The 16,864-nt window shown below is 44.3% G+C and overlaps 1 long non-coding RNA gene across 1 annotated transcript; it reads left to right on the top strand.

Annotated features, from left to right (window-relative positions):
- The first annotated feature begins 5,691 nt into the window (after positions 1-5,691).
- LOC119502440 lies at positions 5,692-13,159 on the top strand. Its single transcript, XR_005210074.1, has 3 exons — positions 5,692-5,701; positions 8,183-8,190; positions 13,088-13,159. It is a non-coding gene; the product is annotated as an uncharacterized LOC119502440 (long non-coding RNA).
- Positions 13,160-16,864: the final 3,705 nt, after the last annotated feature.

Here is a 16,864-nt window from a genome sequence, read left to right as displayed (position 1 = left end):
GGAGCTGCTGTCAGTCGCACAGTGACCCCTGCTATTTTGCAGGGGTCGGAGGTGAGAGGTCAATGAGGTGACACTAGGATTGTCGGGAGACGTGGAGTGGACCGGCCCGGCTCCACGTCACAGCCCTGACATGACAACAAAAGGCTGCGACCTCGTACCCCCGCTGGGGAGTTTTCCGATGCGAGTAAAGTTGCTGATTTGGATTTTTTTACACCAAAAAAACACTTAAGCTCTAACTCATTAAGCTCCCGGGGAGATGAGAGAAACACCGAAGACATGCGGTCATTTCGCCACCTCGGTGAAAAAAGCCAGACCACAAAGCCGAGTCATCGATGCATTCCCGTGCGACGGGATGTGAATCACACTGCTGACACGGCGGAGACACCCTGCAAGTACTGGCAATGATATCACAATGAAGAACAAGGCAGTTAATGGGGAAATTTTCACATTTTGTGACACTGGAGAGGTCACGGGCTGGTCGACGGCGGCGGCGGTGCCGTCCGTGGCGCTTGAGATTTCACAGCAGCAGGGAATTCCTGGGCTTGTGACAGCGAGATTTGTTTCATATGGCAACACAAAGGCTGCACTGGCTGCACGCGGCCTCCCCTCCGGCACCAAACAGCCAGTCTCGCTGGAAGGGCACTCGCACAATGGCACCTCTGTGACTCTAGTGAGCCTGCACAAGTTTGCTTTTGATCTCTCATCACGCAAAGTCACACTCCAGAATAGAAATAAGAAAAAACTAACATCTTCATCGGACTATCTGGCGTCTGCTTCCTCCGGTGTTGTTGATTTTGGTCTTGTTGTCAAGATCTATTTTAAGAAGGGGGGAAGCTTCAATTTTGATCTCTTGACACTGGTGACTGAATAAAAACAGACGGAGAGAGACAACGATCTGTTGCCCTCCCATGCTATTAGCGACAGAGCAGGTCAGGGAGGCCGTAATTTATAAAGCAGCATTCAACAGTGCTGCGACCTGCAACACAAACAGGTGCTCAACAACAGTACTTGACTCTCTGTCTGTCTCTGCACCCAAAATTGTTGACCTTCTCTCCTTCAAGCCCCCCCCCTATCTGTTACCTCCTTAATCCTCCAGGCTCTTTTCACCACGCTGGTTATCCCTCTTTAGATGCACGTGAATCTTCATGAGACAACATGATGTCTAACAAAGCCTCAGTAGTACTTCTTATTTGCATTTTGCATGAGAAAAGCTGTATGCAAACGGCACGATTCAATAAAACTTCCTCAATCGAGCAAAAAAAAAAACGTTTTTACGCTCGCTTGAGGTGGTTTTTGTCTTAATCGAAAGAGTTGATGCGCTAAATGAATTATGGAAACGCCTTTGCCAAATAAATTCTGAGGTATTGAACATTTAACTCACATGACTGATCAGCTATTCGGATGTTCTCGTAACGTGTGAATGCTCGTCTTCGTCTCCGGACAGCATGAAACATGTCCAATACTTGCTGACATGACAGAACCATTCAAACTTGCCCAATCGAAACACATGCCTGAAGTCCTCTCTCCATTTCTCTCTCATAGATGATTCGATGGCCAAATTAGGCGACTTGTTTTGTTTCCTGGCGGATACGGCCATGCGTAGCCTATAGCGCCAACTTCTGACCAAACTACGCTCTATTCTTTCTAATAGCCAGCAGGGGGCGACTCCTCTGGTTGCAAAAAGAAGTCTGATTGTATAGAAGTCTATGAGAAAATGAGCCTACTTCTCTCTTGATTTATTACCTCAGTAAACATTGTAAACATGAGTTTATGGTCTCAATCGCTAGTTTCAAGTCTTCTTCAATACAGCATGATGTGAATTTAGTAAATTATGGTCCCATTTAGAGTCAAATAGACCATAAAGCAGGGGATGCTTTAGGGCGTGGCTACCTTGGGATTGACAGGTCGCTACCACGGCGTTGTCCGGTCTGGGAGTTGTCTTTGTGTTCGTCTTAGAACTTTTCACTGTCTGTTCATGAAAGTTAATTATAACCTTTTTGGTGAAAATGTCTTATTCAGCGTTCTGTTGTACTTAGCTCCACCCTCTTGTGTCACTTCAAACCAAGATGACGACGGCCAAAATGCAGAACTCGAGGCTTCAAAACAGCAGTCCACATGGGTGACATCACGGTGACTACGTCCACTTCTTATATACAGTCTAAGGCTGAAACCTTTCAGCCAACATGGTGATTAAATATAGTTTTTTTGGGGTCATAAATGCAAACTGACACCAGTTTTTTCCATGGAGTATATTTCGGAGTGGCTCTTTCTTTCAGTCTCAGTAAGTAATCAGTGCAGTGACCCCCGTGTGTAGAAACTCTGGGATTAACCAGAAGACTTGACGTGACTCCTCTGCACATTAGACCATGCGATGCCACCTTGTAGCACCAACCGCAGTGTTAACACGGCAGCATGCCACCCGCACTTAAGCCTGGCAACCCACAACCAAGAGACTTGTGTCCTCACCAGAGCCTGATGAGACCGTTTGTTCTCAGTCTGGGAACAAGAGATGAAAAGAGACCGAAGAGCGGGGAAGAAAGGAAGAACAGAATGCCGCCGCTGCTGCTGCCAGTAATTCAGGGATTTGATTTCTCATCTTTGTGGTGTGTTATCGCGGGGCGGAGATCGACATGGAGAGAGAGAAGAAAAAAGAGTAAAGAGAGAAAGAGAGAGAGCAGTGTGGACATGCCCGCTGTTTGCTCGTCTATCTTTCTTCTCCATCAACTCTGCAGCAACTCACCCAACAACAGCTTCCCACTGAACCACGGATATGAACATAACACAACACATACATGCAGAAGGATCACCTTCCTCCCAGTTCTTTAACCCTCTGAGACCCACAATAGACCCGTTTTTGTCTTTTTTAGGGGGGTACAGGAGCTCTTTAGGGGGAGATAGCAGGTCAACAGTAGATGTCACATAGAAGTGGTGTACATCATCTGAAAGCTGGGAACCTGATTAATTTGAGCTCAGCGCTGTGTGTCAAGTTGTTCTAGTCATAAATCAGAAATAAACTTTAATTAATTAAAGTTAATTGTGAAAGTGTATAAGGGTTTAGAACATTATGATCAAAGTATATGATGGTCATCCCCATGCTATATTATGCTTCATATGTTGTTGCAGCAATTTTTGGGTTGATACCATCTGTTATACAGATTTGGTGCTAAATTTAACCTTGTTTTCCCACTCGAGAATTGATAAAAATGATCAATAATCCCTCCAAAATATCACATTAAGACACCAAGACCTTGAGGAACACCATAGAAAAAGCCATGCTGTGATTTGGTTTCAAAAACTTTTGACATTTGGAGATTTCTGCAAGCATTGCATTTTTCGGCGATTGGATGGCGAGCACTTCTGTTGTGTAAACTTCTCAGAAACCCCCTTATTGTCAATCTAGCTAGGAAAGTCATCCATCCTCTGAATGCTCTAGGTCTCTAGTTTGTGGCTGTAAAGTTTCATGAGGCTGTGATTATCCTAGAGGTCACCACAGGTCAATTTATACAGTAAGGTCAAGTTTAAAAAAATGGTCTCACTACAATGAAAGAGTAAAGAGTCTCAGCTTTACAGTGATACCCAAATTATGTAATTCAGAGACTGTTTAGGGATGTTTAGGGTCAGTATGCAGACAAATAACTGATGTTTTTTGCCCCAAACTGCATGTGATTATCATAAAGTGGGCATGTCTGTAAAGGGGAGACTCGTGGGTACCCATAGAACCCATTTTCATTCACATATCTTGAGGTCAGAGGTCAAGGGACCCAGTTTTTCCTCGCTAAAATTTAGCCCAACTTTGGAGCGTTAGAGGTAAAAAAAATTCCTGCAAGACAAAATGCCTGATTTCTGATTGATCTGATTAAGTCTTATTAAATTGCATACCTGAAATACAGGGCATGCCAGTCGCCTGTATCTCAACACTGAATCTCCTCCTGCTGCCCTCTTTTCTCTATCACCCTCTCCTCCACTTTCTCTCTCTCACGCTCTCTCACTTAACCTCCATCTCATCCTGCGCTCCTCTCTTCTTACATATCACTACACATTTACATAGGAGGCTCAGTGACATTAAAAAAAAAAAAAAAGAGCCATTGTCCCAGTTTGCTCTAAGACGAATGTCTCAAACCTGTAATGTCATCAAATTATCAGACATATTAGCATTTTCCTGTTGCGGTGTTGGTTTCCCCGGTGCAAACATACTATATCATTGTCATTCTCTGACTCTCATATACACACACACACACACACACACACGAGCCCTTCAGCAGTCAGTGTCTCGGATGAACGTAGAGCTGAAATGCACACTTGCGCCACTGGCATAAGAGCAACAAAGGTCCACACAGGCCCTGTTGTCCTGGGACAGTAAGGTAGTTATCCGTGCCACAGTGGGAACATAAAGCAGTCAATAGATGAATGCTATCTTTATATCTACTGCACCAGAGGTGATTTGAAACACTGCCACTGGACGTCATGGAGCCCCCTCTCTGAAACACGGCCTTTGAAGCACTGACAGCGCCGACAGAATCAGGCCAGCTCTTTGATAAGGGTGGCGGGGGGGAAAGGAAAACTTGAGCGTTATAAAAGGGAGTATTATTTAGTTACAGCTCCATTAAAAATGTTGAGATTGATAGGAGGGATAAAACCACATGGTTTTGGACTCACCTGCATATAATGTTCACTTAAAGAGGACTGAGTAACGCCTCGTTTCCACATCACTCTGTGTACGTATGCGAGTCAATCGGAAGTTCATTCACTCCTCCTCCGGGAACCTCCGTGAAATCTGATGTGTTTGCGAAACTCCTCCTTCTGTTTTGTTTTGTTTTTTTGGTTTATAATTTTCTTCGAGTACATTGAAAAAATGTAACTTTTGCGGCAGATAACGGACGGATGTGTGCACTATATGCCACAGGAAGTTAGCAAATTAATAACTTAAAAATACCATAAATTGATGAATGTAATACAGCTCTAAGTGAAAAATTCAACGACATATTTAGCAATTTTGTGAACTATTTTGTTAAAAGACGTATGAACCATTCTGCACTCTAAACGGAGAGTAACTCATACATATAAAAACACTGCTTTATATCTATGTAGTAACTTCTCTCGCATATCTGCGGTGGTGTTTCTATCCAATCCGTAAAGAGATCCTTGCGTTGAACACTAGGGGCCGTAATCCAAATACTATACTGTCTATACTATACTGATTTACAGACACAAAACAAAACCTGTGGTAACAAGGCGTAAAGACCTTCGCACACCAAGTACGTATTTTTCGTTCCAAAATTGTTGCACGTTTAAAAATAAATATAAGGTCACATGAAACTTTCGTCCATCAAAATGCAGAAGAGGGTTGTTTGACCACCGTCCGTGCAAACGTCATCATCCAAAATGGCATCTGATAAACATTCACAACCACTTTACGATAAAGAAATAAAAGAATACAAAGATGCAGAATTTAAAGATAGGTTGCGGCAGGTGATTGCAGAACATGTTGGAATCGGGGATGGTCGCAAAACAAAGGATGTAGGAAAGATTAGACAGTGATCTAGGCAGCTAAACGATAGCTTCTTGCTAACATCTTTCATTCATTAGCCACGTTTGGGACTAGCGCTATCCATCGCACCCACGTAATTAATTCATTTTTGTCTTGTATTGTGAATTTTCATAACAAATAAAATAATAAAACACATCGGACTCAGTGTGCAAAGTTTCTGTGCGCAATGTTTTTCATCGGATGACGGATTAAAAAAATGCATAACCTACAAAAGTGCGGACTTGGTGAGCAAAAACCTTAAAGAGGTTAAAGGTGCAACATTCAGCCACTAGATGTCGCATTCTCCCTCCCACGTTCCATCCCATTCACTTCACAACAAGTCGCTGCCAGACACTTACCGTCAATCTCAGACATTTATTAGTTTTTTCCGCACCTACTGTCAACCCAGAGATATCAACATTGTTTTATTATTGGCTCACTAATTGGCTCAGCCTTGTTAGAAGAGGGAACCAAACGTCAGATATCCTCCACAGAGATAAACAAAACATTAATTCTGGACCCACCAACATTTTTTAAATGATTAATTCACAATCATAATATTTTTTTTCAGGAAAAGCCATACTTTTATTCTGCACCTTTCTAAAAGATCTGTGTATTTTCTTTTTTTTTTTATATTCATCTACATAATAATGTTCTCAATAAGACCTTTAAGTTCTTTTCAGGTATGTAAACATGTGTAATATATCATTATTTTGGTTCTGTTTCACATTCTACATTCACTTTTTGAGGTAATGGAGGTTAAATCTGTTAAATAAACACAATGACTGTATACCACACAGGCACAGTAATCACTACAGTAATCCTAAATAGGGAACTTGTGGTGTTATTCTTTGTTTAATCAAAAGGCCTCGGCTACAAAGAGGTCCCTTGTTGGATCTGTTTGGGCTTGAGGGAATTTAGCTATCTACCCCAAAATTCTGTTTATTTGACTTCCAACTTCCTGTTTTCCTATCACACATCATCTAAATGCTCCTTCTCACTTCCTGCCCGCGGGACTGCAAGGTAAACCAAAACATTACGTCAGCGAGGAACTCGCGTCTCGCCGCTTTGAGCCCTGGAGGGCTTTTTTTTTCTTCTTTTTTTTTGAAAGGAGAACGATAAACACAATGGCTGGCAGTGGGAGAGAGAGTTAATTACTAAAGCCGATTCACTCACTAATGACTGTTTTACTTCTGTGGGGTGTTTTTAATGGGATTCAGGAGTCAGGCTGAGCAACAGCACAATCTGTTTTTAATGGGACTTTGAGCGGGTATAGAGTTGACGCTGCCGCGCACACAGACACAAAGCCACTGCTCTTACTTGTGGTGCCGAGTGATCTCATTAGAGGCTTGGTAATAAACGAATACTGGAGTGATTAGATCAGGAGGAGAAAAAACTGAATCCCACTATACTCAGAGCACACCCCGAGGCATGTCTTTCACCACAATCACACTTAATCCCTGTTGTTGTTGTCGTGTTATTCCAACATACACTTTCCCCGCTGCTCTGACTCAGTCTGATGAAAGAAAATATGTTGCTTGAGTCTGCAGATGCATCACATATATAAAGTAGAAAGCTTTTATAAGGATGCTTACTTCCTAATGTTTGCTGCTACATGATGGCTTGTGGAGGCCAGTGAGGGGGTGTTAAGGGTCCAGGTGAGGTCTTCTACAATGTGCATAAACTCCCAGAGACCACATTCATTTATTCAGCTTTTTTTTACACATTTATAAACAATACTCCACAAACTTTAGGATGAAGGAGCTTTATTTCAGTATGAAATAGCTATTATAATCAAGCTTTTTCAAACTTTATTGATAAATGTATGACATTTGAATATCTTGACCAAAGAGCACATTTATGTATTTATTTATTTATTTATTTATTTATTTATTCATTTATTTATTTTAATGTCTGAGCACTCCGGATAATTTTCTTCTCAACATACAGTATGTGACAAGAGCAATATAGCATATAAATATACAAATACATTGCTAATACTAAGGCTATTAAACAACCAGCAATCAGTTGAGAAGAAGTATAGAGAGGTGATTATCGGTGTAACAATAGAGAATGAAGACAAAGCATTGTGTGTGTGAGTGTCCACGGTTACGACGAGAGAATGGCCGAGAAAAGGATGAGTTATCTCCTCAGCCCCCTGCTGCACAGCCTGGGATTACTGAGCTCTTTATGGAGACCACTTCCCTCCTCCGCCGCTCACCACTTGTTCACATAATAACACATTCACGCAAATTTGTTTTAACACCACTGATTTCTTAAACGCATTAACACAATTTACGATTTTTAGGGTGGAGCGGACTTAATTTTTAAGCTAGAGTGAAGATACTGACATCATATGAAACTACAAAAACCTAATGAATCCATTGTTACCAACCGTGTTATACTAGCTTGTCGTGAAGGAGGTTAAATAACGCTCCAAACTTCTGCTAAATTTTGGCGAGGAAAAACTGGCATGTCCATTTTCCAAGGGGTTCCTTGACATCTGACCTCAAGATATGTGAATGAAAATGGGTTCTATGGGTACCCACGAGTCTCCCCTTTACAGACATGCCCACTTTATGATAATCACATGCAGTTTGGGGCAAGTCATAGTCAAGACAGCGCACTGATACACTGACAGCTGTGAGTCTTGAGTTTGCCATGTTATGATTTGAGCATATTTATGCTAAATGCAGTACCTGTGAGGGTTTCTGGACAATATCTGTCATCGTTTGGTGTTGTTAATTGATTTCCAATAATAAATATATTCATACATTTGCATAAAGCAAGCATATTTGCCCACTCCCATGTTGATAAGAGTATTAAATACTTGACAAATCTCCCTTAAAGGTACATTTTGAAGAGATACAAAATGTGTGATTCATTTGCTATCAATGGCGATTAAATATATCAATCATTGACAGCTCTAGACCAAATACCTGCAAAACTATTGACATTCCAGTGTACTTTGTGTTCAGTGCTTGGTGATCATGGTAGACATTACCTGGTGAACATCAACACGTTAGCATGCCGACATTAGCTTTTCGCTCAAGGCTGCAGGCTCAACCCCGCTAACAGATCCAACAGCAGGACTCACACTTCAGCACCACAGCAAAGACACCGCGGAGCAGCTACCGAACAATCCACAAAGGCTTTGATAGCTGCGTGTCTGCTGTTGTGCGGAGCTTAAATAAAGGAAGGGGGGGAGTGAAAGATGAATTCCTGGCCGCTGAGCACATGTTCTGTTTTGCCCTCCTCTCTCTCTCCGTTAGCGGGTTGGGGGTGTCAGTCATTCATGTTTCGGCTGCCTCGCGCTGTGGCCCTCAATGATTTACACCTCCGGCTCTGCACGACAATGAGTATGTCATTTAAAATAGCAGGTGTTCACATGCTGCTTAGCTCATGGAAAGCGAGTTAAAGAGTGAGAGAGAGGGGGAAAGACAGAGGGGTGTGTGTGAGGGGAAGGAGAAGAGGGGACAACCGAACCTGAATTAAACTCATAAACGGTGCAGTCAAACTGGCATGCAGGTCACTGAGTTTCCCGACCGCTGCCGGGCCTGTTTCTCATCCCGCGACAATAACTTTGCCAGGCGACTTCCAGCAGCACTGGTAGCAGTTATCCCGTTGCTGTTATTAGCTTTGGTGAAAGTCACGTCAGAGATATTCAGGTCAGGTCTAAAACCACCGAATATAAAGCATTGGGGTTGGTGGGGAACTGCTGCGCTCTCTGCAATGACATCATCTTATACCGGGCAGAGAGAAATGTGTGCAGATGAAAACTGTGAAGACGACAAAATGCGACAAAAGCAGGAGAATAAAAGGAGCGGGAGGAGGTTGAGAACAAGAGAGCAACATGAAGTCAGCTCAGAGAGAAAGAAAGATAAAAGGAACAGAGCATGGATGAGAGGGTTTATAGAGAAACTTCTTATTTATAGAGGACAAACGGGGCGCTGTGAAGCCTGAGATGTTAACGGGCTGTCAGAGATCTCTCCGCAGTCTTTCCTCCTCTCCCCCGCCGTCCCTCCATCTTTCACTCCCTCCTCCGCCACCGCTGTCGTGACCTTCCCTCGGAAAGCCACTCCGTCAAACCGGCTTCCTCTCAGACTCCGGCCTCACCTCGCATCAAAGACGGTCGCGTGTGTGGGGGTGTTTCGTCAGTAAATACCTCACACACACACACACACAAACACACACACACACAGCCTTTAAGTGGATGAAACAGGAAGTCCACAGCCAGTAGCCAGCAGCAGTTCAAGAAGGTTTTTCATACCAAAATACAGATGCTGAGGTTGTCAGAGGGTTGACTCACTGATACAGTAGCCAGAGGAGGTCCTAGACCAGGGGTGTCAAACATACGGCCCGAGGGCCAGAACCGGCCCACTGGATAACTTTGCAAAGTGTGCAGAGAAGTCATTAATTCCAATTTTTTTAATAAAATGCACTGTTATTCCTATCTATACACTGGGGGTGTCACTGTCCTAATAAGAGTAGCAGGCCCTATGCTGGATACGCTATCACAGATCCCCCACGTGCTTACGTATACAGGCACACTATCAAGCGTAAACTACTGTCCGGTGGAAAATGTCTTTGTCAAAAAGGAGAAAAGTGGACACACAGAGTGTTGGGTTTTCCAAGAAAATGGACCAGTTCTTCTTTGTTCACAGAGGTAAATGGGAAGCCAGTGTGCTTGGTGTGTTCACAGCACCTTTTCAGTGCTCAAGAAATATAATATTTGGCGCCTCTCTTGGACTCATCATGGTGAAAAATACAAAAACATGCAAGGAGAACTGAGAACAGAGAAGATAAATTACTTTTTAAGTCGTAGCCGAACGTTCATCTCTTTTGTAAATGGATTTTGTTCATTAATTGTGAACATTTCATTACATCTTTACACTAAAAGAAAGGGAAAACTTTGGAGTTATTTTTTATGCAATGGTTTTACTGGTCCGGCCAACTTGAAAAAAAACTCACTAAAATGAGTTTGACACCCCTGTCCTAGACCATTTCAAATGGGGGATTAGGCTGGTATGGGTACTTTCACTTTACAATAAGCTGTTCGTTTGTGTCCTGTGTTCACTTTAAGTCACATTTGCACTGAAAAAACGTAGTCATTTTAAGCCCAACTTAAAGAAAACAAGAAATCGCGTGTGCATGTGCAGCTACACTTCAGAACCAGGTGTGTCTGCCACCTGCGAACAGGTGTCAACAGTGTGAAGCCTTTCCTGTGATGCTCTCATCGTGCCCCCATCACACAGATAGGTGGGTGGCTGCTTCCTCAGTCTTTCCCACACACTCAATGTAAACTGCATGAACACACACACACACACAGCGAGGTCCAGAGTCCTGTGTTAACGTAGCTCAAGTTTTTTTCTTTCTGTCAGCACAAGAAAGTCTTTGTGTGTGTGTGTGTCTGTGTGTGTGCCCTGTCTATTGACAATAGTTTTGCTTTAAAGATAAGAGAGCAGTGCATGTGTGTGTGTGTGTGTTTCCTCACAAATGTTACAGAAAGGTTGTAAAACTAGGTGGTCTTGTTGCACCGTTGAATTATGGGACGTGGGAGAGCCCTCTGTGTTTGGCTCACTTCAGAGAAAGTTCAACAGCTTTCATCCAAAAGAATCAGATGGTCTGTGTTGGACGCACACACACACACACACACGCACACACACACACACACACACACACACGGCTTAGTCAGCATGTTAATGAAGCCTCCTCTTAGCTCGCCAGTCCTCCTCGCGCTGATAATAACGAGGTAAAGAACATCTTGAACATCATCACGATAAAGAGGAGAACCGCTGAAAGGGGCCGGGTTCAGCTGAGTCCATTACTCGTCTGATGGTGGTTGGATCAAAGTAAACACTGATAATGGCTCCACCACAGTTAATAATGCTGCTGCCCAAGAATGTTGGCTTGGCCCGGCTACTCCCGACCTCACACGTATAAACGCACACACACAAACGTGAACACACACACACACACACACACACACACACACTCCTCATTCCTCAATAGCAGTGACACATTCCTAGTTGCTTTCTTCCTCTCTTCCCACAAACCAAACACTGCTCACTCCTTCTTCTATAATTGTAGACTTTTGATTTATTTAGTGTGCAAAGGGAAACCGGCTTCCCATCGGAAAACATGCATGATCACACACACACACACACACACACACACACACACACACACACACACACACATACATTGGAGGCATCTCCCTTTGTAATTACAACACATACAAACTTCAGCGCCCATTACAACCTGACTTATCTCCCTCCAGAGACCTCTACGCTCTCAGTAGTTCCTCCGCCGCACCCTCCTTCACTCCCTGCTTCTTCCCTCCCTCTGTTTGACAAGACCTGACAGAGGCCCCCACCAGGATCACTCCAGTCACATAGTACAAGTTGAGTACAAGCTGGATCAGTCAGTGAGGATTTCCAGGTTCTTTCAAACCTCAACAGACACTGGCACAGTCAATTAAAGGAGATACAGATGGATTTGACTAAGAGGAAGTGAAAACTAATTCCTACCAGTAAATGGTTGGGTGGATTACTGCGGTTTGCTGTGTGTTTTTTGCCAACCTGTGGTGAATGAAGTTTTGCCACATGGGAGAATGTGATTCCTTGTCTTTTTGCTGAACTCAAAGGGTATTATCTACAGTAGATTACGGTCGGCATGCCTCCAACTTGATGAAACAGACAGAGTACTGACACAGGAGCAAAGCAGTGCACTGCTGTGGATGGGGCCGGCAGCAAAACGTATTTTAGCCACCTAAAAGAATCAATATCAGTTTAAGTGTACGCTATATTAAAATATTTTCACGGCTTTACCTTTCCATGAGACAGCTATACATTCTATGTCTCTGTCGTTAAGTACGCTGTCGCCAAAGCAACCAGACTCCATTGAAAAAAACTGTAATTCTACCTCGCAGAACACGGGAGTTGCTGGTCTACCGCTTCAGTGGTTAGTTCAGATTCACCACAGTCACACAATAGCACAAACAAACTAACTGATCGAGGCGGCGGTAGACCAGCAACCACAATTGCCAACCTTGAGACATCATAAATAGGGAGGATTTCAAAACCAAATCGGGGGTTTTTAGGGTCATCCCTCAGGAAAATTTTAGTATCGGAGACTTTGTTTCCTGCATTCCTGTGACTTTTAAAGAATGAAAATAACAAAGTAATAAGTGCACTGCAACAGCATTTTTATGTTAGGCCTAAATACTTTCAGTTTTGGCTTTTATTCTCTGAAAGGAATACGGAATAATTTGCCCCTCTTGTGTGAACTTGTAGTAGGCTACTCTCCATTTTTCTCTCCATCTCTCACTCACTGAAGGCCCTTTTAGATGCATCCATTATTTCCAGTGTCTTGCGCCACACCACGACGGCTTTTCACTGCGTCAAGCAAAGTCCAACTTCGGTTCGGGTGCTGCATCCACTGAACCCAGTGGCGAACGTAACTCAAACCTCGTCGTGTCGCAGGCAGCTCTCCTCCGCCAGGAAACGACATTTGGTGTTTACATGCTGTAGAGAGCCAGAAACAGGTTGTGATCAGGAGAAATCGGGAGAAATATGTGACCCCAGGAGGATACCGGGAGATGGCAATGAAAAATGGGAGTCTCCTGGGAAAATCAGGAGGGTTGGCAAGTATGTCAGCAACTCCTGTGTTCTGCAAGGCACTGTTTTTTTTCAATGGAGACTGGTTGCTTTGGCGCAGATGTCCTCAGTTCCTTGTTGGAAACATGGCTGTCTGACAGCAAGATAATCTGGAGAAAATATTGTAAATATAGCGTACACTTAAAGGGATACAGATATAAATGTTTGCCTTTCTTTTACATGGCTAAAATACATTTTGCTGTTGACCCCGTCCACAGCAGTACATTGCTTTGCTTACTTACGGTAACTCCAGTCTGCTTCTCCAAACTGGAAATGTGCCGACCGAAATCTTCTGTAGGTAATACCCTGATTATGGATGAGTACTTCATACAACCCCACTTCAAAACACCCAAACTATCCCTTTAAGTAAAACAATATCATACATGCTGAAGAAACAGAGTGCTGGTGCTGAAGTGGAGAGAGGGGTCCTGTGTCAGCATGAGAACCTGCTGAGAGGCCGAGCAGGCTGCTGTCCATCTCGGGTTTATCAGAAGCATCAGTCAGCCCCCTTCCCATGGGGGATCCAAAACGAAACGATCAGGTTTCAGAGCTGTTTCTTTTTTTTGGTAGTGCTCACGACGGGATGGCCCCATCCTTCTTTGTGGCCCTGACACATGACAGGTGACATTTTAACAAAGAGAGCGAAGAGGTGGCAGGAGGAGGGATGGAAATCGGGGATGAATGAGCTCAGACTTTGAGCCACATCACATGGTGTCCAGTAGTTGGGGACTGCAGGTATGTTGGTTACCAATGAGGAAGTAAAGGTTTCAAATTGAACCCAGAAAGTTTGGAAACAGGCGTTCACACTTGGGATTCATTTTCTAAGGAGAAAAGAACATCATAAAGAGAGGTGAATTTTTATGTGCCGTATCATCTCTCCTGTGTTGCTAATAAACCATTACCTGAGTGAGGTGAGATGTGTGTGCTCATGAGAGAAAAGTTTCCGAGGGACTGCCACCCAGGGGTGAAACCAGAGACCAGAACTCCGAAGCGCAGGCGACCCGTTTACCTACTCCTTTGCCAAACCCCACCACCACCACCTCCTCCACGTCCACCTCCACCCCTCTCCTCAATCAACCCTCGCTGCCCTAATCCAGTGTTTACATTAAACGCTGGGCAGTAATGATAGCCATGAGACCATGGACCACCCCACGTCCCTGCACAACCTCCCCCCCAGCCCCCAACCGCCTTCCACCGCTAACCCAAAGCTGTTTTCACAGGAGCCAAATACCTTAAATACATAATTAGCGGGGTCATTTGTGCAACGGGGGCCCCGGCGAGGGCACGAGCGTGTCCGTGTGAGTTTGTGGGGGGCAGAGGGAGGATGAGGTGAGTGTATCGGGGGCAGGATATGAAGACGTGAGAGAGAGAGAGAGAGAGAGAGAGAGGCGGACAAAGGCGTGCATTCATGGCTGTGGCCCCGGACAAACTTGGCTGTCGCCATCTTCAAAGGCGTCCTCTGCCTTTCCTCAAAACCCAGAGGCCACAGGTTGGGGCAGAGCGGAGAAACATAACAGGGCGACATGGAGGGAAAGAGGAAAAGGGGAGGACGGGAGAGGGGTGTAAGTAATGAAGCAAAGGTTACGAGATCTGTGATCTGGGAAGGAAGTAGTCGAAGGCTGCTTCTGAGGGGGTTGAAGCTGTAAACTAACAGCCGATTAGATCAAGATTTATATCCAATAATGTAGAAATTCACCAAAAAGTATTTGATTAGATGATTTATTTACAGTAAACACGGAAATGGAGGGAGATGATTAAAGCTTTGCACCAACAGCAACATCCCCCCATACGACCCCTGAACCCTGAACTCTGACCCTGTGCATTGTGGGTAGTCAAATCACAGTTTGCCCTCCGCAAGAGCCTAAAATTCCAGTGGTCCATGTTTCACACTGGGAGACCTCCTTTGTATTGTTCAACACACACACACACACACACACACACAGAGTCGTGCACTTCTATCTTTGTGAGGACATTCATTGACATAATGCATTCCTTAGCCCCTTACCCTAAAGCCTAAAGCTGAGCGTACACTGTACGATTTTAGCCCGTTTCTGGCCTGAATTTTGAGCCGCATGACTCGTTTTACAGTCAAATTTTTCAGCTTTATTGGGCATAGTTTGCCGTGCAGCGTATAGGGGGGACCGAGGACCGATTATCTCCTCACGACCGGCCGTTGGACAGTTGGATGAATTTCTGATAGTTGGAGCAGAGCCACGAGCCGATTCTATTTTACTCATACAGTGTGAGCACATACATCATGAGCTTTGGCTTTACATCACAAACAATCTACTCGTACAGTAGGAGTAGGAAGTACACAACAACAATTCTAAAATTGTACAGTGTATGCCGGGCTTAACCCCTAAACATCACAACTAAATGCCTGACTCCAACCTAAACCTAATTCTAACCTGAACCTTAAAACCAAGTCTGACCGGCCAAAATGTCCTCACTCTGAAGATCTACAACTCATCTTGGTCCTCACAAAGATAGCTGTACGGACACACACACACACACACACACACACATACACACACACAGAGCCCATTCAGCAGCCCTCTTCACACCTTGTCTGCCCCTTCATCCCCCTCTGGCATTGTTTATGAAAGCATGTCCACTTAGTGCTGCCCTGTCTGCCCCCTCTCGCCGTGGTGCCGATTACCCACATCCTGAGTCCACTTCATTCCCTCTTTTCTTCGTTTTCTCCCCCCTCTCTATACATCCCCTCGCACTCTCACTCCTCAGGGTATCCTCCTCTCTCCTGCGCTCCATCCTCCTCCTCCTCCTCCTCCTCCCTCTTTCCCCACCGTGACATATTGCTCTCTCTTTTTTTCCTGAACACACTGCACACGCTATCCTCAATCCACACTTCAGCCCTCCCTCCCCGTCCTTTATGAATGAAGCTGTGAACGTCAGATAAAAACAATAAAATCAATCAAGCCTCTGCTCTTCCTTTTATCTTCACTTTATTCGCTTTATCCCCTGTTCCAGAGCTGTCTCTCTGATCCCGTCTCTCTTTCATGTTTCGCCTTTCTTCAGAGGAGGGAGACTTTCATGTGCCTCAGCCCCCGGGATTAGTGTGAGCTGCTCAGGGGAAAGTAATAAAGCCCCCAGCACCTACCGTCTGCTGCTGGAGTAAAGCCCAGCTCCTGCTCAGCCCTCAAGCCTGGAAAAGCTCACATTTCCTGTATACACCACCCTCACATCCAGCTTCTGTCCTGCCTCCTGCGGCAGCACCGACACATGTGGACTCTTTTAAACTCACATAATCTATGTATCTTTCACATTTTTTGCATATTATACAGTTGTTTGGATAGAATTTACTAGAGAAAGTAATGAGGGAGAAGGGTTTTTCTGATGCAGGGTGGTCCCTCTAATATCTAGGTTACGTTTCCTCGGCTATACTGTTCAGTTTAAAGAGGACCTATTATGCTGATTTTCAGGTTAACACTTGCATTTTGGGTTTCTACAAGAACATGTTTACATGCTTTAATGTTCAAAAAATGCTTTATTTTTCTCATAGCGGCTGTATTGCAGCACCTCTTTTCACCCTCCGTCTGAAACGCTCTGTTTGAGCTCCTGAAAAGCCCAGTCTGCTCTGATGTGTCAGCTGGCCCAGATCTGCTGTGCTTGGTCAACCGAAACCATCTCTTCGGACTCCGCTCCAGCTCTGCTCTAACTA

This window comes from Sebastes umbrosus, chromosome 14, assembly GCF_015220745.1.
Source record: "Sebastes umbrosus isolate fSebUmb1 chromosome 14, fSebUmb1.pri, whole genome shotgun sequence".
Classification (NCBI taxonomy): domain Eukaryota; kingdom Metazoa; phylum Chordata; class Actinopteri; order Perciformes; family Sebastidae; genus Sebastes; species Sebastes umbrosus.
The sequence above is the reverse complement of the archived record's forward strand: the minus strand, read 5'-3'. Positions and strand labels throughout refer to the sequence as shown.